The 24977-nt window shown below is 42.4% G+C and overlaps 1 protein-coding gene and 1 long non-coding RNA gene across 3 annotated transcripts in view; both read right to left on the reverse strand.

Annotated features, from left to right (window-relative positions):
- LOC311440461 overlaps nucleotides 1–701 on the reverse strand; it is a 36526-nt gene extending 35825 nt beyond the window's left edge. Inside the window, exon 1 of the long non-coding RNA XR_014695432.1 lies at nucleotides 648–701. This is a non-coding gene — a long non-coding RNA (uncharacterized lncRNA). The remainder of the gene's footprint in view (nucleotides 1–647) is intronic.
- BEND5 (BEN domain containing 5) overlaps nucleotides 1–24977 on the reverse strand; it is a 931317-nt gene that overhangs the window by 287359 nt on the left and 618981 nt on the right. The gene's annotated exons all lie outside the window — the stretch shown is intronic.

The following is a 24977-nucleotide window of genomic DNA, read 5'->3' on the forward strand; positions in this document are numbered from 1 at the left end:
TCCAAAGGCAGCTGCTCATCCCAGGGTCAAACCATCACTTAAATAATTAAAAGAGGAATATTTATATATACACATTCAGAAGCCTCGGAGGATTGCTCAAGTGCTGCCTTAGGCACCAGGTATTCTGTAGTGCCTCTGCTTCTGTACTGCTCCCCAATACAGTAAGGCCTTCCCAAATGATTCCCTTTATTCTTACATGCTCCTTTTAACTCCAATCCAGCCAACTTTACATCCTCTTGAAAACCTCCCTTAGGTGTCCTCAGCTATATAAAGTAACAGAGTATTTTTGCAGAGAAAAATCAGGATGTTCACTGCTAAGGCCTTCTTCTCCCACACATGCTAGAGGATGACTCTTATAATTGTGGAAATTGGAAAGACTACTTTAAATATTCAATGAGAACATTACTTAGCAAGAGCCCAGCACTGCCTTTCTATGCACCACTGTTGAACAAGCTGCACTCACACATACCTGCACAATCAGTACCAATCCTGCAACCAAAACAAAATCCTGCAACCTGGGGTTCCTTGCAGAAACCCCAGGGCCCGAGACAATAAATGGTAAAATTACCCAATAAATGGTAAAATTTTCCTCTTAAACTGCACATCTTAATAGTCAGGATAACCAAACAAATCACATTGTAGCTTACCTGCAAACGCATCACCCACACACCAACTAGCACCTTCTTTTGCTCCTGCCCCCCTACTTCAGGGATACACCCTTCAGCTGTCCTATGTCCTTTTAACTCCTTGGTTGAGCTGGTGGCACAAAACCCAAACCAGTAACACATGTTGCTAAGGGGCACCAGGTGTGGCAAACTAACACCTTGTTTCCTGCAGAGTTTTGCTTAGGGATCCTCTTGCTCATACAATGTATCAACTATAAATTTATTTAAAAAAAAAATATTTTAAATTATCTTCCTAAAATCATTTAAAGGTCATTCAGTCTTGGATTTGGAGTGGAAAAAGTATAGAAAAGCGTAGAACCAGGACTTCACATAGTATACATCAATAGACACAAGAATAAGACATAATCAAATGAAAAATTTTAGGTTTGGAATCAAGACTCATCGAAAGCAATTTGGAAAGGTGCAATACAATTAAAAAAATGGTAGCAATTTAAAATTAATACATGCTACTCTATTTGAACTTCAACAAATTACACACTATATTTCATTTCTTCTTGTAACAGGAGCAATTCAATCGTTATCACTTTCAATGAATATTAGTATTAATTTTGTTTTACACATCACTACCCAGGAAACATTTACTAACAGTGGATCAAAACCCACACACACGTATGGATTTCCATGCTGAAAATCAGTTCTTCAGCTCATGTGAACAAAGGACTAAATTATTTCAGTGGTTCATATCCAGCACATATCCCTTTACAATGCACTTGTGGCTAACGTGGCAGAGTTGACGTGTTTTATGATGGAAAAAAGGTCCAAGTGCACAGCAGTGGGCAGACCCATGGTGCTGCCCCTGTGGAAAAGCAGATTCCCCACAACCCACCATTAACCTGCCTGTCAGAAGCACTGAGCTCACCATGCAGTGTGCTAATCAGTAGCTATTTAAACAGCATGTTACCCATTGAAAATTTTGCACAAGGAGCGCCCTCGTGATAGGACATGCTGGAGAACTCAGAAGCAGCTGCAGGATAATTTATTTTTGATTTGGAGTCCTCATCCCGTGTAACAACTTTAACTAGCTTCTGGATGATTGACCAGCTTCATCCATCAAATGATTCAAAGAAAGATAAAGCCACACTGGAAGTGTCACTACAGATTTGTTTTTCTTTTTCTCTTTGCTCATTTGCAGACAAGAAAGGAAGAGCTTTTCTTCAGTCTTCATTTGTAACAGCAAATATGCATACAAACATAGATGTTTGCTACAGAAAGGTCAGAGGGAGAAAAAAAGCAAGACCCAGAGAACTCAAAAACCTTCAAAAGAGCTGGACTTACAGAACTACAGTCCCCAGACTTTCACACGCCCGTGGAGGAAGATTGGAGGCATGGACTATCCTGCCCCTCAGTGATGGGGCAGGTTGGCTGGTTTGAGATTTTCTATCAAAACCAGAATTCCAAAATCATTGCCACCAAAGAAAGAGAAAGTGAAAAAAAAATCTGTTCTGTTGGGGTTTTGTTTTGGGGAGGTGAGCAGAGGGCAGGGGTTAATTCTCTTAAGCAGTTATATCTGAGTGAGAGCAGAGGCTGTGAAGCTCACTCACCAGGCCAGCACCCACACACGCTTTTTTCAAACCATTCAAGAGTGATTGAGATGCTCGAAAGTAGTCCCACACCTCAGCCAGTTGTTTGCAACTAAGATACAGTCCAATTTCAATTATTCCACCAATTGATCTTTCAGTGATAGATTTTCAAAAGAACCTAATAAAGAAAAGTGTCCAGTTCCCATTAAAAGGTAATGGTATTGATACCTAATCTGTTTAGGATCCCCTGAAAAATCCAGTTAGAATTAATCTGTGGAGATGCTTCACACTTTTGAGACTACGAGTTAGTAGAATTGACTATTCCCACGTATAAATCTGACGAATGCTAAATAAGATGCTCCTAAAGCATCTGTCCATATGTCTCCGTCCTGGGCAATACCATCCATTCTAATTCAGTCCTGGACCTGTGCAATAGAAATACCCTAATTTCCACTAACCATATGTTAGTTTTGCCATATGGAAAAAATATGCAGTAATGAGAGTGGTGACAGAGCCAGATTCCTTTCCATATGTAATCTACAGTAAAACAGAATTAAACCCAGGTCTCTCCACAGGAGGAAGCCAGGTACAGCCCACTTACGTCCCTGTGGGGAGAGCCTGAGTTGCCTAGCAAACACGTTGTAAAAAGCTCTCACACGTCTCCTTCAATGGGATGAATACTCTGCATAATTTTCTTATAGTACTGCGCCCTATACAAAAGCCTGGTTGTGTGCCATGAGTACTAAGACTTCAAACTGTGAGTGAAAAACTGAATTATTTGGTATTACTGAGAATGCCATTCTTACAGAAATTCAGCACTGTCTTGATGGGATTTTATCAGCATTTCAGCAAAAGGATGCATCATTTATGCAAAAAGTAAATCACAGTTATAAATTTATGCCTTTCTGATGTTAAGATGCTAATAGGCATGAAGCAACAGCAGAGAGAAGCAATACTGGTTACACAACTTGGGAAATAGTGAATATTTGCCCACCTTTGCCCAACAGAAATTCACAGGCAATACTCTGCCAGTCACACCGGCACGTGCTTATTTCCCTGGAGAGCAGAAGCTCTGCAATCAAGGGGGAGAAGTAAAAATCTGAGGAAAAGGCTTGGCAGGTCCCCAGTTACTCAGCTCAACTCCCCAGCCCCACCGCTTCACTTCATAGCTCTGAAGGGATGATTATCCCAGGTTAAAAACAAGCCCAGGGGACAGCTCCTCTGAGCTCCGGGTCTCTGCCCCCAGCCCTCAGCAGTACAGCAGAGGAGGGGCAAAACATGGGAGTGACTTGGTCCTGACCTTGTATTAGCACAGCTCCCCTGCCTCAACCAGGGCTGCCCTCCGAGAAACAATTTCTCTCAACCAAGGACCAAGAGGCATAAATTTTCTGCTCCTGGGCTGGACTAATTCCTTCCCTCTGCATGGAAATCTATGTCTCCTGATGGAACAAAGCTTCCTCCTTCCTACCATGGGTGCCTCTGAGCAGATGGTCATATGTTCCCTATTCTAAGTGCTGATACAGCCCAGAAAGGTTATCTAATTACAGAAACAATACTTATTGGATGCACTAATGCTTCTGCAATTTTAATAGCAATATGATAGCTAGGATTTATATTATTTTCCCTTTCTGATTAATTATTTACACAGAGACAAGCTGAGATTATTAAGTACGTGTGTGCCGTGCCAGGCTGCAAAGAGATTTGAAAAAAAGAAAAGGAAAGATACAGACTTTAAACTTTTGGAAAACAATCCTCTGAGTGCTTCCAGATCCCATGACGCAGTGCCCTGCACCACAGCTACTGGCACGTTGGCTCAGAGCAGACTTGACCCGGGACATTACAGATAATGCTTTGACTTCCTAGTTTGGTAGTGAGCTACAGTAGAGAAAGGAAACTTTCATGTCAACATGTCAATCAAGGCAAGCTGTGTTTGTCTGCAAGCCTAACAAAATGCCACACAGGAGCACACGACAGCTGGGGAACATCACGTAGTGCAGGCAGCTCCCGAGGACTGTTCACCTACTCCCCACGCGGCATGTTCCCCGAGGTGCCGGCTGAAAGCAGGAGAGAGCCTGGGAACAGCCAGGACTGCAGGGAGACACTTGTCAAACACCCAGCTGATTTCAAAGCACAGCCACGAGCTCTTCAAGTACACAGAACTCTGTGGGAAGCACACGTTTTTCCCCTTTTATTAAAAAAAAAAAAAAAAAAAGAAAAAAAAAAAAGTCCAATGACTTCTGTTTACAATGTATCATCTTTTCCTAAGATCAAGTAGTTATTGGAGATTTACATTTATTTTAATAGATAACTCAGATACTTATTGCTAAAGTAGTAATATGGAGCCTGGCCAGCTGTTCAGGTGGGATGATCTCACTTTGAATATTTAATTAAAGAGAATCAAATGAGTCCAAGACACTCTTAAGGCTTTGGATAAAATTCTGCTAGTTTATAGAAATCAGAAAACTGTAGCCACTGTAACCATTCAGACTGAAACTTGAATAAATTTCTGTTTTATAACTGTGCAAATTCCCTTGCATTTGTTTATCATTCAGCATACCAAAAATCACTTTGTTAACTTTCTAAAGTCCAGATGTTTATAGGCAATAGTGCTGTTATCCTCCTTTGCTGTGGTGGTGAAATTAAAAGAGGAAATTCCTAAGGAGGAAAAAGACAAATCTTTATGCTTTTGTTGTTACATTCATTCATCCTGGAAAGAAAATAAGCCTATCAAGTTTTAATCAGCTGGCAACTTTGCTTTGATTTGTGAATAACAGTTTTAATAAGAGATATTTCACAGCACAGAAGACTCTATGGTGCAGAATGCCCCACAGCCTCCTTTTCTGACTGGGAGTTTGTGGTCATTTAAAATAAACACACAAAAAAAAAAAAAAAAAAAAAAAAAAAAAACAGAACTGCCACCACCCACCCCATCCGGCTGATGACAGCTTGAGGGATGGGTCAGAGAAGAGGATGAAGAAGCAAGTCCTAAGAAAAAGGGGCTCCAAACAAATCTAATTGATGTGATTAAATTATCAACATAACCTCACAGGTCAGGGGAGAAAAGCAGGAGTCTATGAGACTTAGCAGGGCATGCAGCTCCTCCTCACATCTGCTTTCATGGCATCACGTGTGGATTAAGTAAATCACTCCAGGCATAAATTTACCATAGAAGATGGAGGAGCACAGGCTGATCTGCCCTGTCCATCCCGCTGCAGCCACAGCAGGGGGGAGTTCTGCCTGCAGGGACAGTGACACAGGGAATGTCCTCATCCCTGGCACCAAAATACACATTTGCCACTAATTCAATGCCCTGAGAGGAATCGCATGGGGTAATGGCCCAGGTCTGTACAGCACACCCCTGAAGAGGGAAAGGTTTATGGGCAGAAATGTCTATGCATCACGCCAGCAGGCATGATACTGGGTTAGCCATGGAGCCACACTGCAGCTGTAGAAGGAGGCTGCATCCACACCAAGGCTGGCTGCAGAAACACAGACTGAGGGCGAATCACAGCTTCTGCAAGGCCTGCGGGGAAATGAGCAGCTGCTGGAAAGGAGCAAGAAAGGGGCAGATTCATTTAGCTTGGCACTGCAAGTGACACTCCTGGAGGCTTCCTAGCCTTGGGTGGTGGGGAAGAGAACACACACCAAGGTCAAAAGAAAAGCAGAAATCATAGAATCACAGAATGGTTTGAGTTGGATGGGACCTTAAAGACCATCTAATTCAACCCCCCTGTCATGGGCAGGGACACCTCCCACCAGACCAGGTTGCCCAAAGCCCCATCCAGCCTGGCATTGAAAACCTCCAGGGATGGGGCATCCACAGCTTGTACGGGCCCAGGGCCTAATATCTAATCTAAATCTACCCCCTTTTAGTTTAAAGCCATTCCTCCTTGTCCTATCCCTGAATTCCCTGACAAAGAGTCCTTTCCCAGCTTTCGTGCAGGCCCCTTTCAGGCAGTGGAAAGTTTTTTTTAAGGTCTCCCTGGAGCCTTCACTTCTCCAGGTGGAACAACCCCAACTCTTTCAGCCTGTCTTCATAGGAGAGCTGCTCCAGCCCCTTGATCAACTTCATGGAAATACTCTTGGAAGGGTCTATGCCTCTGTGATGTCTGCAGTCTTGCTGCAGTGATGCGGGCATTGAGCACCATCTTCCTTGTGCTTGTCCCCCTCTATACTCTGCTCCAAATCTTGCCCCCAGTCAGGAAGGGGCAGGAGCCGTGTCTCTGCCTGCCAGCAGAAAGGGTAGATCAGGTGCGGGTTCCTCTGCCTTCTATTTTCCAGTGAGAATTTCACAATAGAGTAAATCTCAGGTAGCAACAAGGCCTGCTGCGTAGGGAAAAGCCAAGTATGAATAAGAAACCGTTCCATCATGCTGTCACAGAAAGCAAGTTCCCTGGGGCTTGAAGGAAGGCTGTGCCTTAAACGATTTGCTCTTTAATGGGCTTTTTCTCTGCAATCAGCATGTGAACTTTAAAAAACCACTGGTTTGGTTTCTGGAGTGTGTAGTCCTGGGCCCGACGAACCCACGCAGCTCCTGGCTCCCAGTGCACTGGTTGCCTGATTGGCAAGCCTGCCATCCAGAGCTGCCGGGCACCTTCTGCATTATGGATTGTATGTAAAATAATGTGCTTCTGATTTTAAAAAGATTTTTTTTTAAGATGCTATTGACACATCACCTGCCTAAAAGCCAAAAAGATGCATTTTTAGAAACAGAAATATAAGCAAAAAGGCCTGCAGAAGGGGCATACAGTGTGTCATCTGCACATGTACTGCTCCAGAGCCAGACAAGCCCCTCCAAAACCAGTGGGATTAGGGTGGGAGCAGGGGCTCCATCAGGGCTAGTGGAAGTGAAGGGTGAAAGCAAGCTGCTGCTCTTACCCCTCCACAGAGAGGGGACTGGGTGGAAGGAGGTGGCAGAGGGGCGCTGCACAGCCAGCTGCAGGTAGGTGGCCATCACCCAATGCAACCAACATCGTGCAGCAGAGACTGGTAGGCTTTGCAATGTCCAGAGGTAAGTGCTGGAGTTAGGCACTATCGGCAAGAAAAAGACATCTGCTAGCACTGTCACACCCTCAAGACACCTTCAAAACCTCACCTCCATGAAAGGTCACAATTCAGCCTCCAGCACACACCCAGGGCAGGAGAGATGTTGTCCTCTAGGTTACACAAGTTGCCTTTGGTGGACATAGAACTGACCCAAGTCCCCAGCTCACACCTTGACAGCTAGACTAACCTTTTTCTAGCTTGTGCTGTGGTCTCCCACATCGATTGCTTCCTGGTCTCTCTCTCTCCAAGGGCCCAATTGCAACCAGCATTTCTTATCCTCTAGTGGAGTTACAGAGGACTGATACTGAGCAGCAGCTTCTAACCCCTTCTCATGAAACTAGCTTAGTCTTTGTTGCACTGTATTTACTTCTGTTTTCCAATACTAAGGAAAAGCAAACAATGTGGAAAACCTTTAATTTCACATTTTCCCCCAGCTGGTAAAAACGATAGCTAGATATGCACACATCAGTATAATCATCTCCTAAACAAATGGCACAATGACAAACCAAGGGGGCGGGGAGAGGGGGAGCAGAGCACAAGCTGGTGTTTTCAATTTAGAAAGTATGCATTATTTACACTGCCATTATTCCACTCAATTTGAGTTCACGCTTTAGTCCTAATTTCAGTATAATCAAAGTCAATGAATATTTAATCAGCATTGCTTCCAGAAATTGAGTAATGCCATTAACATAATGTCCCCAGGACTTCAATGCCGATTTTCCTCAAAAGCACAGGACTTCCACTCTTGCTGCCCTTCCCCCTTTCACCCTAACCAGTTGAGGCTCTGCTCTCCACCTTTGCTGGGTTCAACAAGGTGGAACCTGTCCAAAATGCAGGGAAGGGGAAAGCCATTTCCCAAGCGCAGCGATGTCTCGCTGCCCGCTTTGATTCAGCCCCAGGATAGTTAATGAGAGCCGAGTGTTTCACTCCAGCGTGACTCAGTGTGGAGAAGCGTCCTAATAACAATAATCCATTTGCACTTCTGAAGCACCTTTCAACAGAGGGGCTCAAGCCATTCTGCAAACATTAATTAATCCCTTCCGCTCCCCTGCAAGGAAGACACTTATTAATGCGATAGCTAATCTACAGATAGGAAAAGTGGAGCAGGATGAGGTTAAGTGCCTAGTTTACAGCCGCCCAGGAATCCAGTGGCATTTGGGGTGGAGGTTTGGAGCTCCGACTGGCTCCAAGTTTCATTTTCTAACCAACAGACTGTGCTGCTTCACTAAAATATGATCAAGAAAAGCAGCAGTACCTATGAATATTTATGAACAATACAAAATTACAGCATAAAAAATTGTACAGACATTTCAGAGCTGCTAAGTGATGGCTCCAAAGCTGTGCCTCTATGTGCACAGAGCACTCAGCAGTCTGTGCACACATGCCCCCTCCAGTGGGGCTGCATCTAATCTATCATCTTTTCTAACATGACTATCACTGTAATATCTCAGCAATGCCTTCAGCTGAAGACCTATCACAGCTTTCCATCTATCTGGGCTAGCTTATAAAGCTTTTCTCTGTGGTGCCAGAAAATCTGTGGGGCATATGTTTTTAAATACTAGATAAATTCCCCACTTTCCCTCCCATAAATCTAGCTAGCATCCTAGTGCATCCTGCATTAGTAATGAACCATCTCTTGTTCTCCCATAAAATTAGAATTAATCCTTATGTATATTAATAGGGAAGAAACAAAGTTCAATTTTGTCCACTCAACACATGCGACTGGGAAATCTGAGGTTACATACAGAAAGTACTTTCAAAGTTATTCTAACCTGATTTTTAGAGGCTTTTGGCAGTTTGGGATCATCATGCCTTTTCCAGGAACAATTTCTCATTTCGTGTCAGTTCCTACTGCTCCCCCCATGGTTACCTGTTTTCAGATCTAACAGCTGCTCTGATGAGGCTCCGACACAGCAAAGACTCACAGCAAGGCAGGTGCCCTTTTTGGTAAGGAGCTTAAGGATCATCTGAGAACTGCTGCAGATTTCTGGGTTGTACTTGTGCACATGGTGTATGGAAAATTTCAAATCTCCAACTCTAAGAATGGTTTTCAGAAATATTTTCTCAAAAAGTTTCACGAAGTTTTTGAAGGTTGAAACCAGTATTGCAAATATTAGATTATTTTGCTGAAATACATCTGGTTGTGACCAGCTCTAGTGTAATCTTGCCGGCAAGGCAGTACATTTGGGTCTAGGTCAGTGAGAATAAAATAAGCAGCATCCAACAAATTTACTCTCTAGTTTTATGCAATTTTTCTGATGTGGGCAAACATGAAGCTTTAGCTTACAATTATTTTCTAATTATTAAATCTTATTCTCTACTCATCTGAAGGTTTTTCTATTGTAGATGGAATGGATGAAATAAGTGATGCAATTGGAGAAGGGATGGAGGGGTAAAATGTAGCCCTGAAGAAGAAACAAGGAATGATTTTCCTTGAGCAGGACTGGAGAGACATTTGCAACACTCTGAAAAAATAAAATAAAATTAGGAAGACTTGGTCAGCTCAGAAGCTCATGTCAGCAGTAAATAAAAGCTTGTAAAGATGGCACTAACCTTCATGCAATGAATGCCCCCCATATCTCAGGGAAGCACCTCCATAAGGTCACATAGCATTTTCCTAACCTGTCTTGCTCTTAATGACAATTATTTAGAAGTCAGAAGCTTAACAGTTCTGTTTAAGTGACACATTCTCCTGCCTGTTGAATAAGGTTATCTCAGCCATGCTCTACCAACAACCTCTGACACCTCCCTGATTATCATAATGGCTTTAAACATTAGCCTTGGAAAACACCATTACCACCCTGTCTGAGAGCAAGGCATCACAGCACTAGATGTGTTTCACAATGGAATGAAAAATGGTGGTTCTGCCCTGGAAAATACCAAATCTGTTGACTCCAAGTGAAAACCAGGTACTCCGACAACAACCAGAGGTACTTCCCTTTGACAAAGAACAAAATAGGCATTGTGCAAGTCCAGGCTGCAGCTCACCAAGATCATCTGGGAGGGCAATTGGCTTTGGCAGCAGTGTCAGGGAATGCATTTCACAGTGAGCTTCCTGACAGGCAGAGGAAGAGTTAAGCCAGAGGGTGGGGAGGGAAGCTAGAGGATTGCCATAACATATCATCAGTGGGACTATTAATAGGGTACAGGTTATAACTTATTCATGAACTTCTGCACTTTTCACTCCTGCAGTATGGCAGGGTAGCAGAGGAACACTTAAGAACGACACTACTAATGCACCAAAGAGAAAGGAAACACATTTCTGATGCTGTTGCACATTAAACCTATATAATATTCCTCAAGACTATATCAGATCAGTCAAGAAGACACAGATACTACAGTTAAAAGATTTGCCCTCAGCACATCAGTACCCCCTCTGGGTTTTAGAAGCCTTTGGCAGATACAGAGAACATTAAATCTTTTAATCTTGGGCATACTTGCATAAGTTGTTGTATGATTCCTGTTTCAGCAAATACTTGTGGGCATTGTCAGGCTCAACATGCATCACTTGTCTGTCTGGGGCCCATGTCCACAGTGGCCCAGTGCCAGCACAGAGGCATTTCCCTTGCTCTTTGCAAGCCCAAAGCAGTTCAGAGCAATGGCCTTCCTTACCTGTGCCACAGTACAATCCACGTTAGACTAATGATAATTCATTATTGGGTTAAAGTGGAAGAAAAGCAAGCAAACAATCAAAAACCAACACCTTCACACCCTGGAAAATTGTTTCTGTGCTTTTTGAGTTTTTGTTTGTTTGTTTGTTTGTCTTGAGGTTTTGTGTTTCTTTGAGGTTTTGTTTTGTTGCTTTTTTTCTTTGATTTTTTTTTTGTTTTCTTTTCTGTTTTCACAAGAAATGTGAAAATGTGAAAGCCCATGTTCCCTTTGCTATTTCAGTAGAAGAGCTTGCACTGGCTCATGAAATATCACCTATGTCCCTGAAGGAGACTAGTAATACGGCACAAATAGTTTAGCACTTAATAGATATGGCAAAGGTGATGGGAGTCAGTAGCAAGGCTGAGGAAAAAAAACATCTGTCCCTAGGGACCAAGTGTTCCCTTCTCACCTACTCTCCTGGCAAGAGATTTAGCACTTGTCACTGGTCACTGTTTTATCTCCACTGTCTTAATTGTCTTCCAGCTAGTTAGGGCTCATTGTATGTTATATTGATTGTTTTTCCCCACTAATTGACTGTGTGGTTGTTGGCTTCTTTAATTGCCATCCTGAAAGGCACTGTAAATTGTCCTACATCAACATTAGTGATGGTACAAAAACATAGTGATGCCAAGGAATCTCAGTGTTAATACAGCAGGGAGAGATCTCAAAGCAGGCAGCTTTTGTACCCAGCCCAGGTGTGCAGTTGAGTGCTGAACCTTACCTATTTTCCAGCAAGCTTTTGATACGTTCACAGATGAAAATGTGAAGTGCAATCTGTGATCCCAACAGAAGACCCCAGGATATCTCCACTGGGGACAAGGGAAAGACCAAAAATGACCAAGATTTAAAAAAAAAAAAAACACTGCTGCCACCTAACCTGTGAGATCTTTGTAAAGCTATCATCCCATTTCACCCCCCTCTCTCTTCCAGATCATCCTAAAGTTTTACAATCCTGGTTCCAAGCCATAGTTGGGTTCAATGTGCATTGACCCAGCTGATGGATGCACACAGCGTGTCCTGCCCAAACACGTGTGCCCTGCCTGGTTCCCCCTCCAAGTCACAAAACCTAATGTGTATTTGCTTTAGAGTTCCAGAACCTTTTGTTCAGATCCTAAGGCACTTAATGTTTCTCACAGGCATAAGGATGGAGACAGAGACCCATGGAGACTTTCTAAAGCATCCAATTCCTACTGTTAATTTTTACTAATTGGCTCAGCCATTTTAGAGCCTTTGAAAGCTTCACAAAGCACTCACAGGCATTTTTATACAGTTAAGTTGCTTTACCTGGATCGGTCCTTCAGGCCCCATATCTGCAAGCATTGTGTATGTACACAAATCCAAACATGCCAGCTACACTGAATAGGAACACAAAATATTTAACTATAGTGGAAATGACAGAATACTATGAAAAGCAAGATGAATTAAAAGCCTAGAAAAATATTTTTTAAAAGAGTTTAGCTTTAACAGTGGAGTCTGGAATAAATTTGCCCTCTGAAATCTTACTAAACACTAAATTAATCATACGCACTTTATCTTTCATGGTTTACCCCCAAAGTGGCTAAGATGTGAATGTCGGTTCTGCAGCTAAAGGGTAGTGTGGCAAAGTTCAGCAACTGCTCTCCTTCTCTTGATCACCCTGCCTGGGTGAATAATTTAATTTCCTTTTCTGAATGGAATGAATATCTAGTTACTTCCTAACTTCCTAAACTTCCTAAAGCATTCCATACAAATGGCAGCACTGCAAATACACTGAGGGTTAAATAAAGAAGAAAAAAGCTACCAGTATTTTCAGCTGGGCTGTGGATAATCTAGTCCCAATGCTCACCATAAGAAACTCCAGCAACAGCCACCATGTTCCTGCACCTGCCTTTGGTAAGATGAGTGCCACAGCCTGCAGCACCTGACAGGCCCCCTTGCACCTCAGCTCTTTCTCCCGTGTGTTGAAAATGCAAGACCCTTCCACCTTAGCCAGGCACTAATTCACTGGGCAGCTAAAGGCACTATTCTTTATTTGAAGCCAAAGATACTTATTGAGTACATGCTGATTGTCTCTGGTCTGGAATGGCATCAATACTGCAATTGATTCCAGACTGCTTCTTAGAAGAATCCCAGTTCTAATTTAATGCTATTGAGCAGCAGGCAGGAGACAACCAAGGGACGAATTTCATTCATTTCAGCCAACAGCCAAACAGTAGCAGGTTTTACAAAACCAAGGGGCAGGGTGATATTTCATGATTTTGAAGGATGATGATGATTGCAGCTGTTCCTGTTGCTGCCACTGCCTACTCCCAATGATGCAATATCCAGGACCTTGCCTTTTCCCCTGTTAAGGCAACAAAAGTGTTTGGTTTAGTTTGGTGTAACAATGAAATGGAAAATATTTCTTTTTAAAGCTGCTAAACTCTTCTACTAATTTATGGTGTTCCCTAGAACCTTTTTTTTTTTTTTTTTTTCCTGGGTAAACAAAGTTCCCTCCCTACTTGTACAAACGTGCAAGATTTCTAAGAATTATCCTAAGTCCAAAGGGTCTCATACCAACCATAGTATCTGGTTGCTTAGCACTTCCCAAAATAACACCATATACGATTGCCAGTGACACACAATGTCCTTTTTCATCTCATGAGTAAAGTGATCTTGCTAGCCCATCCAATAGGCAGAGCCATTTCTCAGCATCTTCACATGGCTCTTCAACCAGTCAGTAAAAGAATTTGTATTTCACTTGATGAGAATACATTGTGAAAATTCATCTGCTATTTCTACATGCGCTGACATCTCTGCTATTTCCTGCTAACCCCCATCCCAGAAGTATCAAGAGCAACAGAAGGACAATCCATGCTCAACACTTGAAATTTGTTCCCCAGTCTTCTTGAAATCACTTGAGTGGTTCTCACTGTAAGTGAGGAGCCAAGGAAGAGTATGTTTTATCCTGCCACATCCACAGTCCTTTCTTTAGTTTTAGGACATTGTTCCTCAATCCTAATGGAACAATTAGTAGCATGCAGTAGTAGCAGAAAGAAGAGGAATGCAACTGAAGCAAAGAAAACTCGGGATGCAACCCCATCCATCTTTAGATGCCACATCCTCAACAGTATCTGCTGTGACCACCAATTCATTAGAGCAATGCAATCTGTTAAGTGATAGCCACCAGTCGGTCCCCCCAGCTGCCTCTGCAAAGCAGCCAGTTAAATACTTCCAAGGTAGCAAGTCAATACAGAACCATTTTTCTCAGGCTTCGTTGTTTTCTAGCATTAACCTTATTAACCTTTAAGCACAGAAAAAGGGTTGTTTATTCACTTAAACATTGGCTTTGAATTGAAGTGATAAGTGAGCAGTAGTCTTGCATGGAAAAGGGATAAGCACCTTTCTGCCCTGTGGGCACATTCTCTGCCAGGCTGTTGGCAAGGCATAAGCCCATCAGCCCTGTGAGAGCACTTGAAGTGAACTCCATCTCCTGGTGTGAGGAAGTGCCAGGTTCATCTTGGCCTTTTTCAGAGGAGAGGGACAGAGGAGTCTCTACTTTATTTGGGTCCTGCTGCCCTGTGCAGGTGTTCTCTCTTTCATACTCTGAAACACCATCTCTATACGCATCTCGCTCTCCTTTCAGAGCACTGCATTTGCATGGACCCAGGTCTGACGTTGTATCGAAATTCATACCATTGGTTTAATTTCTCAGAAAATTGCACAATTCCTTTGGTCATCTTTCTGCCAGCTCTTTTATGAAGCCATCCCTGATGTCCTGCACTATCTCAGATCAACTTCTCTCTAAAACTGGATTCACACTTTGCACCTTGGAAAATAGTAATACACTCACACACATGCATAGACATAGAAACCCACCTGATATGCATCTTATTCTAGTGCTACTGGAGGAACAGTTCACTCCATAAATAGGAATATATGAGCTACTCAGAATGAACCTTACTGAACTAATGGGGTCACCGAATATGCTTGAAACCCAGTCCAGTGCTCAGGTATTCTGATATATTTCCATCTTCTGACAGTTTAAGCAAGATCAATTTCTCTAACTGTTCTTTAACACTCACCTTTTTCCCCAAAACAGACACCTACATGTATTCTCACATCTTATACTCCAGTCTCATCACCTGCTGGAAACTGTTCATCATGAGGAGGATCAAGAAATATGTGCTCTCCATCAGTAATGCATATTTTTCATGTCATGTCCTATATGTGACGCTTGTCAACGTTATTTAACTGCAAACTTCTTGCTGAACCCTGATCTAATGCTCCAGATTATTTCCCAGCTATATCTTTTATTGTAGTGGCACAAGCAGAGAATGTGGCAGAGGTTCTTAAAATGAGAAAGGGAACAGAGACACACTCCAAGAGTTTTATATCCGCATTTTGAGGTCGCTGGCAAAAGTTTGCAAGCACATTTTGCCTGTGAACAGCACACTACCCACCAGTATTTGCTGTGTCTGAAGTTGCCAAAAAAACAAGCGTGAAACACACACAGGGGAAGGGCTGAGCTGAGGCAAAGCCAACTTAGTATCTATCTGCTCACAACAACCATCAAGCACGTAAATGAGTCCTGCACTTCTCTTTCCTCATCTTCACTCTGTGGCCACTCTCCAAAGAGAAGGCAGCGTGATGAGCCAGAGGAAAGCAAAGCAAAACGTCCCCATTTCAAGATCTCATTAACTGCTAAGTTAATAAGTGCACTGAAGCTTTCATTCCTCAAGCTGAAACAGGAAAAGTTAAGAGGAGAAAAAAATACTTTTACAGTGTCAGAATTTTTACTTCTCATTTTAACAGTGCCTCTGCACATTTTTAATAGCTGCTCCTCCACACGAAATCCACAGGAGCAAGGTTTAAGGAGCCAGAACTTACTGGAGTGCTTGTATCTGCTTTAAAAATAAAAAAAAAATAATAATAAAAAGAAAGCCTCCATATATTCTAAAAGCTTATTAGCTACTTTTTGGCTCTCAAGCCATTAAGGTTCATTGGGCTTGTGCCTTCAGACTTGTCTCCTAACATCTTCCTCGGGGCAACATGTCTTTCTTAGTCTTCCTGTAGCCACCAGAAATGAACAGCAAAATACAGCAAGAACTATTAAAGTTAGCAGAGATTAACATACCCAGGCAAATGCATTAATATATTTTTAAAGCTTTTCCAGGGCATGCTGAACCATCAGGACTCCCATTTTGACACTGGGACAATAATGAATAGCTAGAGGCCAGAAGTGGAGGTGTTCAGGGGTTGGAGTGGGGAGCAGAGCCAGAGCAGGGAGACAGGAGACAGCACCGAGAAGCAGATTCCACCAGGCCCTGACCTCCTCAGAACTTTACCCCTCTCCATCTCTGCAGCAGGAGAGAAGGAAAGGAGACAAGGAGCTCTTCTATCCAGCAGCTAGAGGGGGTCAGAGATTTAAATTTACCCAAATGGCATATGACGAAAAAAAACAGGAACAAGAAGTGAGGTTCAAGGCAACACCAGTTGTCCCTGTTTCAAGAGCAAGGGCTATGGCAAATGCTTCTGACTGTGGTGATAGGATCCTTCCACCTACAGAAAAACAAGCACCTGAACACAACAGTAAAGTTTTTCAAAGGTCATAGTTAGCAAAAGGATCAGATTTTTGTTTGGCAAATAGGAAAAAATAACCCAAGGAAAACTGGACACCCATTTCCTTAGTTTAAAGTCAACCATTATTAAATATGGAGAAGGTATAATTTTTGGCTTCCACTGAAATTCCAGAAAACCTCCTCAACATTTTGGAACATCACTTTTAATTTTCATTGGAGGATGAATATTTTATACTAAATTATTTTCTGATGAAAGACTCAATCAGTAATTAAAGACCATAAGTGTTCACTTTATACATGTTTATTTGCTTCCAACTTTTTAAGAAGATCAAGTTATTTATGGCTGAAAGTAGCCAGAAATAGTAGTAGAATTACAAATACATTCTAAACAGACTAACAAAGCAATGCTCACAAGCAATGCTCAATGTTCCTAAGCAATCCTACAACATCAGAAATGATAAAGAATTAAATATTGCTCATACTGGTTTTGGACTTTACACAGAGCTGACTCAAATCATCTGCCCAATATCTTTACAGGACATGTGTAATACTATTTCAATTTTATTGGGGATATGCCTGATCCCAGTTTTAGAAATTTTCTCCATTTCATTAGCAAAGTTAATAAAACAATTAACTTACCTAAACTGGAGCCCACAAGCTTTTGTTGATTTTTCCCCCTAAAAGCTCTTTTGCCACTTAGAAATCAGTCTTTTATTTTGGAGTTCACCCCCATTTGTTTCAGAGAGAGAGAATGACTTGAATACCCTTGCAACCATGTTCTAGATACACTAGGTTAGTTTTTTTTCAATTTTGGTTTAAATATCTTTTAGAAAGAGACTCAGAGAATTTTTTAAATGCTTGAATTTCTTTAATTTTCTTGTGAGAAACTGAAGACACCTAAACACCACCATGGATTTGTTTGGTGGATTTAGTTACCTGCCTTTACTCAACCAGATAGCTGTAGAAACCTGCTTTCAGTAAACATGTTAATCACACAAGACAGTGTCGAAAGAGAAACTGAAATTCAGGGATGCCCAGCTCCTGATCTCTTAAAAATTGCTGCAAAACTGGGAGAAAAATGGATGTTTCCAGATTCATGCCCAAAATGTCAGCAGTCTGCTTACTATTGCTATTAATGCTGCCCATAGAATTGCCCAAGAAAAAATCAGGGAATCATCACTATAATGGAAACCCAGAGTCTGTGTTACAAAGTACTGAAATTTGGTGCCAGGGAAGCTACAGCAGGGGCCTGAGTTCCTGTTCCCAATGCACCACGTCTACATTTGGCTTGGCTCTGTGTTCTCAAGAGACTCTGCAGCTCAGTCCAACAGCCACAAAGGTCGCTGCTGGAGGGAGAGTTTCAGAGCATTCCCATTAAGCCAGACTGTCTGCCAGAGCTTAAGAAAAGTTTTGCTTTCTCTTCTGCCCTTTACAGTTTTCACTTTGGGTCACCTCCCTTTTAGCACCAGGCAAGTCAAGAGGATTCACCCTGGCTCTTGGAGTCAGTTGCTGACAATACATTAGACTTAAAATCCCTTTTAATATTCTACTTAGACACACTGTAAAGGAAGAATGGATATCCAGAATAATTAAAATACGTTTAATTTGCATGGAGCTTAGGGCATTGTTCTGACATCAAACATCACTGTCAACCATATGTGGAATTTCAACTGCCAAGTGCTTCATTTATGTGAAAATTAGCTTAAGTGTACAAAGAATGAAAAATTTATGATTATTTCACATTTTAATAAATGCAGTGCTATGCATTAATTTAGACTTCTAAAACAATTTTGACAGTGACAAGGGAATCCTCCACAGACTAAGTGCTGTACTATGCTGTGTTTCACATGTCCTGCAGAATTATGTGGTAGAGCATCGAGGTAGTTAGATTCTTAAGTTTTTAAACAAAGATATTATATAACTATATCACTTAAAATACTGCTTTGGTTCACTTTTTCGCATGAGGAAGCATAGAACCTATCAATACCTTTCTTGTGTTACACAAAACTGCTTACCATAAGAAAAAATAAAAAATAAATGAGTGCATATATTACGTTGTTCAATATAACAGGCATTGGCAACCTTCCCCAGACTTTTGTCATCCAGGAAAGCAACTTGGATGGTGATAGGATCTTCCCCAAGGTGCTAAGACCTGACATAAGTGCATTATTTTTCAAGAGTATCTTCTGTTCTGCATAATAAAACATGATGTTTCACCATCTCTCACTTTTTATAGGCCACCTGGGCTTTCTCCAGACCTAGATGCCAATCCCTTGATGTGTTCATGTTTAGGGTATCCCAGACCAAGAGAGAAAACATTGGCAACAATGGAGGAATTATTTATTCTCCAGGTCCAACCACAATGTGGCACCTTGCATATAAGGACTAACTTTGCATTTTGCTTTGATGACAAAATCAACAAAGCGCAAATGTAAACACCAGAAATACCATATGGAAATCCCAAATGAAAATATAAATGGCACAAGGAAAGAAGCAGATTTCAGCTGTTGTCAGCCCACACGAGACTGACTTTGGCACTTAATAAGATCTGTGTTTTACGGACATGGTCTACTGCACATCCCTCTCTGCATGTATTGCACACCCAAAATCTACATTAAAAGAAGGTTATTAAAACAATTCTTCAAGAGTTCAGTAGAGACCAAAACCAACTTCATTCTGCCATTTCCTAAGGTGGGGCTCTTTGAACAAAGCTCTTTGGTGTATTTTCATTTCTTTTCTTTTTTTTTTTTTTTTTTTTTTTTAAAAAAAAAAAAAAAAAAAGCAAAGTTATAAAAATGGAAATTCTATCACATAGCCTCACCTTGAGCACAGATGAATTATAAACAGGGTTTGATCCTTCAGATCCACCTGGAGCTCTCAGCATGTGAGCTTATCTAGTAACCAAAAGCAGTAAAAAGCCTTCATCCTATCTAAGAATCAGCTCTGAAAGGAGATGAGATCAGATGTATACTTTGCTATTGGCTTTCATGGCTGTTCTCTGACAGCAAACTAGTACTAAGAATAAAGAACCTTAAGACCTGGCAGCTGTAAAAGGGTCTGATCTGGCAGGCCCGGCTCCTCCTGTAAACTCTGAATCATGAGCTGCAATCCCCACTTCACAGTTAGGTTAGTTACAGAATTAGTCATTTGGGTTAATGCCCAAATGCCCACTCACTGTAGCTGGAGGCAAAGCCCTGGATGCTGCTGGAGCCCTCCTGCATGATGAGTTTAACCAGGCAGTCGGGGGGTCCCCAGCCAGCATGGGCTGGCCTCGGCCATTGCTGGCCTGGGCAGGCATGAGTGAATGTGGAAGCCTGCCATGCTCCCCAGCTGCTCTCTCCAAGGGGTCTAGACAGAGGCACTGTTTCTACCAGCAGAAGTAAATCGAGGGAGGAAGCAGGATGCTGTTATTCCTGTCTCTGCAGAGAGAACGGGAGGGTGCTGTGGGATGAGAACAAGACACCTTTCCAGGGAATAATTCACAGAGGCTAGAGGGTCACAAATTAACAAGAGGACCAGCAGCTCTGAATGCTCCATATAATGAGTTTCCGTCCACTTTCAGTAAGAAGGATGCCTTTCTGAAAACACTTTTGATTAGAGACTAAAGCGAGTCCCTTGCTCCCACTCTGCAGCATGCCCTGTGAACAGTGTAGGGAGGTAAGGACAGTAGGTGCCTGGCGAGTCTGGCCCTACACAGGGACAACATGTGCCTTTGTGGCCCCTCCTCATGAGGGTACTAATGCCTCTACAACCTAGACGTAACTTTGCATGAGTCCAACTACTGCTTGCAAAGAGAAAATGCAAATATAAACAAAATTAATGTTTGGTTTTGCCATATTTTTTACATTTATGCTGCAAGTGCAATTGGATGGCTGATCCACTAAGCTACCCCATCAGAGGAACTACTGGTTGAAAAGGGAACTCCCCAGCAGCAAACTACCTTCACAAGCTTTGCACAGGATGGTAGCTATCTCATAATGCATAATCACTCTAAGTGGGATTTCAGAACTATTCTGCATATCCACCACAAATTAAAGCCAATTTTAATCGCTGATTTGAATAGAGACACTTATGAGCCTTAATATTTCTCCCACATTTTTTACTAAGCTTTTATACAGTCAATAAATTAGATGAGATCTGTATTCGTGTATTTGTAAAACATCATGTGGATCATTTTCACTGGAAGAATACAACTGAAAACTACCACCAGAAAATTAAAAAGAAGTCTAGAAGATGTATGCATTTAAAAACAAATTAGAGGCTGGCATCTGGTCTTTTATTCATCTATCGATTTGTGTAGAATACAACTTTCTGAATATATTGCAGAAAAAGTTGCATGCAATTTGAGGACTGTAGTAGGAAATTTTCAGCTGTATGAAATGGAGACCATTCCTGTGTTAAGTATTCACTGGAGGAAGTTAGGCAGCAGGCCTAACACCAACATTCAGGCCTGTGGTATAACACCAACAGTCTGCCCCAGGAAATTTTTGCTCCTATCCTGTGCAGAATATCTTGTCAAGAGCACTATCATCACACAGACTTTTCATATCACTAACATTAAGCCAGAGGGCTGCAGAAGTGGAAGAAGGAAACATCAGCACAGGAAGCTTGAAGTAGCCACGAGGAGCAGGGCAGTAGAAGAGAGGGTAACATTCGTTCAGGTTCATGGTGTCCAAACCTGAAATTTCTTCCACCCTTCTGTGGCACCAGAACACACCAAACCAGTCAGTAATAATCTTGCTTACGTGATTTGATAGGCTTGAAGCTTGCTGTAGTGAGTTATCAGCAACAGAACACCCTCTGTGCAGGCATGCTGATGCTGCAGCAGCAGCAGGAGGACATTTGCAGAGAAGAGCCAGGTGTAGCCGAGGATGTTCACCGCCAACTTGAGTGTTGGCTCCAAGGGGAACACAGGGCTGGGCTGGGCTCAGGGATGAGCTCTTGCTCCAGTGGCCCAGAGCCTCTGTAATACACGCTGAATCAAAATATCCGCTATGCAAATAGAAGGAAAGAGCTGTACTTGTCAGCTTCCGCACAGAGCCTTGCTCTGCAGAGAATAAACGCTGCCCTTGCTCAATCTTCAAACGCCAGATTTTTATTCCCCATTTTAATCCAGAAGGTGCATTTGAAAACATGAGAGGAAAGAAAAAGCAGAGATCATTGCCAAGCAAACATTACAGCTATGGGATTCTTTGGTGAGAAAAAGAAAAAGGCAGAAAAGTAAGATGAATCAAGAGAGCTGCAGATAGAGAGGGAGGCAATGGAGCTGAAGACAGTAATGGGCAGAAGAAGATGAAGGGGCAAAAGAGGATCAGACAGGCTGAAATATTGCATGTGTGACTGTTGCTCTGAGTGAAAATGAACCCATATATTGTCAGTCACCTGTCAGACACCAAAACAGGAATTTTCTCCTCAACCCTTGACATACATGACCCCACACACTGCTGCAGAGCAGCACAAATCTTCGAAGCTTGGTGGAAAAAAGTCTGCTTAATGGAGACATAGCTATCATGGGCCAAGGTTTCTGCACTCACCCAAGGCCAAACTCCAAGCAGAATTACAACAGCCATTAGGTGTAAATTCCTCAGCAGGAAATCAGAAAGCAACCACCACTCAGGTTAATGCCTTTGGTCACCTCTGTTTTAATAAGCATATAAATATTCCCAAACACTCTTGTCTAACAACGTATTTACTGCTACAAATATACCACAGGCATCCTACATGGAGGCACCCAGGGTGATCACAGAACTGGGTAAAAGAGAAAAATTCAGCCAAGCCTTACAATAGCTGAGGATCTGCTCCTGAAAGTTTGTCTGTACAACTGCCCACAAGCCAATCTCCCTGAGACAGAGATAATAAATATTGACCACCCAGCATACTAATTAGCTAATACCTATTGAAGTTTCCACCCAACCCACGACATCCACCCTTCCCGAGTGTGCAGATGCTGACACGTACATTGAGGGAATTCCTTGTGGAATGATGTCCCTGCAGTCCTGCAGCTGTGCTGGCAGCAGAGCTCAGCTGGTGCCCCTAATCCTCTGAACAGGAGGCAGAGGATCAGCACAGTCACTGGAAAACGGATGCAGAACACATCCTTCCCACACCTCCTGCCAGCTGCTTGCAGCAGGGGTGGCATGAGATTTACAGCCAGCTGCTAACCTTAGCAGGAGGTGCAATGCCACAGGAGCAGGTAGATGAAATGAGGAGAATCTGTCAGAAACTTAAGAAAAACAAAAAAAAGGAAAAAAAAAAAAAGAAAAAAAAAAAAAGAATTAAATAGGAAAAGGGGTTGGGGGATAATTACAAAACAGGTATTTTTAATGGTTGCTGGCAGAAACCCCAACCCTTGTATTTAAATGGCTTTTTTAATTAAAAAACAGCAGGCTATGAATGCTAATCTTTCTGAGCAGAAAGCTCCTGATGGTTTGCCTGTTTCCAAAAGACTAAATCAATCAGCAAGAAGACTGACCCCATCTCGGGAACATTCATTTCAGAAGGGCCCAAACTTTCAAAGTCTAAATGCGCTGCATTCCTCTATACACAGAGCAACATATACACTAGCACCGAAAGTACAACATTTACCAAAATGCCCAATAGTGTTTTAGCTTTATTTTTTTTAGATCTGATCTGTCTTTCCTTGTTACTTCAAAATGTTTTCTTTTTTTTTCTTTTTTTTTTTATTTTTTTTTTCCCTAGCTAAAAATATCAGTGGAGGCCTGCCAGGCTAAAATGTGCAGTTTGAGTCCCTAAGTGTTTGGGTAGGGAATATTCCAATTGCTCCACATTTTTGCCTATGTAAACTATTTAACTTGCAAATCAGAAAGCAATGTTGTATGACACACTTGGGTTTTTCTTGGAATCTCAGCAGACATGCAGTGAAAAAAAAAAAAAATATATATAACCAGCAAAGAGAGAGAGTGATGTCAACCATGTAGTACAAAAATAAATTGTTAGCAATTTTTTATGAACTGAGGTTTCCCAAATGTAAAGCAATTTAACAATTTTGTGCCATTGCAATTCACAGTATCTGCGGGTAGAGGGATTTTAAATGAAAATCCAGCCTTATTCTATTCTGTGTCAAGAATTATGTGTCATTTTGTTTCTTCCCCACATTTTATATTTGTATAAAGTGTTAGCGAGAGAAAGCCTCACCGGAGAAGGCCACCACCAGGAAATGGCATGAGAAAATCCCGATGCTGTAGAGTGGTAGAAGGCTTTATAACCTGGCACCGACAGCACCCAAATTAACTAGACGTGGAGCCTCTTTCAGGCCAGCAGGTTCCCGTAGCGATTTACGAGCTGGGGCTGCCCACCCTGCTGGGACTGGGGAGGAGACTGGGGCTGCCCAAATGCCCAGCTTGGCTCTGTGTCTTCTGCCTGAGGGTATGTGAGAGAACCGGGGGGAACACACAGCCATGCCCACCCCACTGCACTTGCCATGCCCCCGTCTTGGTGTGACTTCAGAGCCACCAGCACCGTGCTGTGGGCAGGACAGTGAGGAGCAACTGGCATCCGTCTGTGAAGGCACATATCCCCCTGACACAGACACACACACACACACATACAAATGCTTTCCTCTCATCTCCAAACACCTGGTCCTTTCCAGCATCGTCACACAGCAAAGCAGGTGCTGTAAAAGTCCCCTGGCCACTGCTTTCTGTCTCCACACTTCTGTGTCATTTCTTTCTCCTCTATCATTGTGTCAGCTCCTGCTGATGGAGCTGACCTCCCTGCTCCTCCAGACGTTGCATCCGAGCCCTCCAGCACACACATCCGTCTCCTGGCACACCACGCCGGTAAGGAAAGTACATTCAAAATTAGAAGATGATTACACAGTTTGCACTGTCGCCAGGGAGTATGTAAACCCAGTCCGCTACCGGTGCTGCCTGTGCCTTTCTTAACTGAGCATGCCTTGCTCAGTGTGAGGAAAATTCATGTCAGGTGGACATTCACAATATAAATACAAATGCATGTATAAAAAGTTAAGTATCACGTATCTGCACACAAGCAAACCCAGTCTCCTGGTCCTGTGAAGCACAGAAATGCTGAAGAAACATTCTGTTCCAAGCTATTGTAGAGAAAAAAGTGATGAATAAGAGCATCACTGATGTGTGCATCTTTCCTAGCATTTGGCTGCTTCAGGGGTCACAGTTTCTGTATGGTTCCTTCAAAGGCAGGGAGGGTTTACTGTCCATTGAGATGGTCACTGAGACAAGATCATTTGAGAAGCCTCAGATATTGCTACCTAGTCTGCATGACCACCCTTGATGTGTCTGGGTGTTTTGTGAAGCTCATGTCATTGCTTTGAGGCACCCTGTCAGATTCAGAGTAGAGAGCAGACTTGCAGAGGTGCTCTTCAGGTTGCTGCCTGACTGTTTTCTTGAACCAGGCTGAGCTTTTGCTCAGATCAAGGTAGGGAACAGCTCCAAGGAATTTCTCTGCAAATTCATTTTGCAGGATGCTGATTTCTCATTATGAGAGAACACAAAACCATTTGACAAGAAATGTTCTCTTTCCATTCTCATTTTGTT

Source organism: Aythya ferina, assembly GCF_964211825.1.
Source record: "Aythya ferina genome assembly, chromosome: 8".
Lineage (NCBI taxonomy): Eukaryota > Metazoa > Chordata > Aves > Anseriformes > Anatidae > Aythya > Aythya ferina.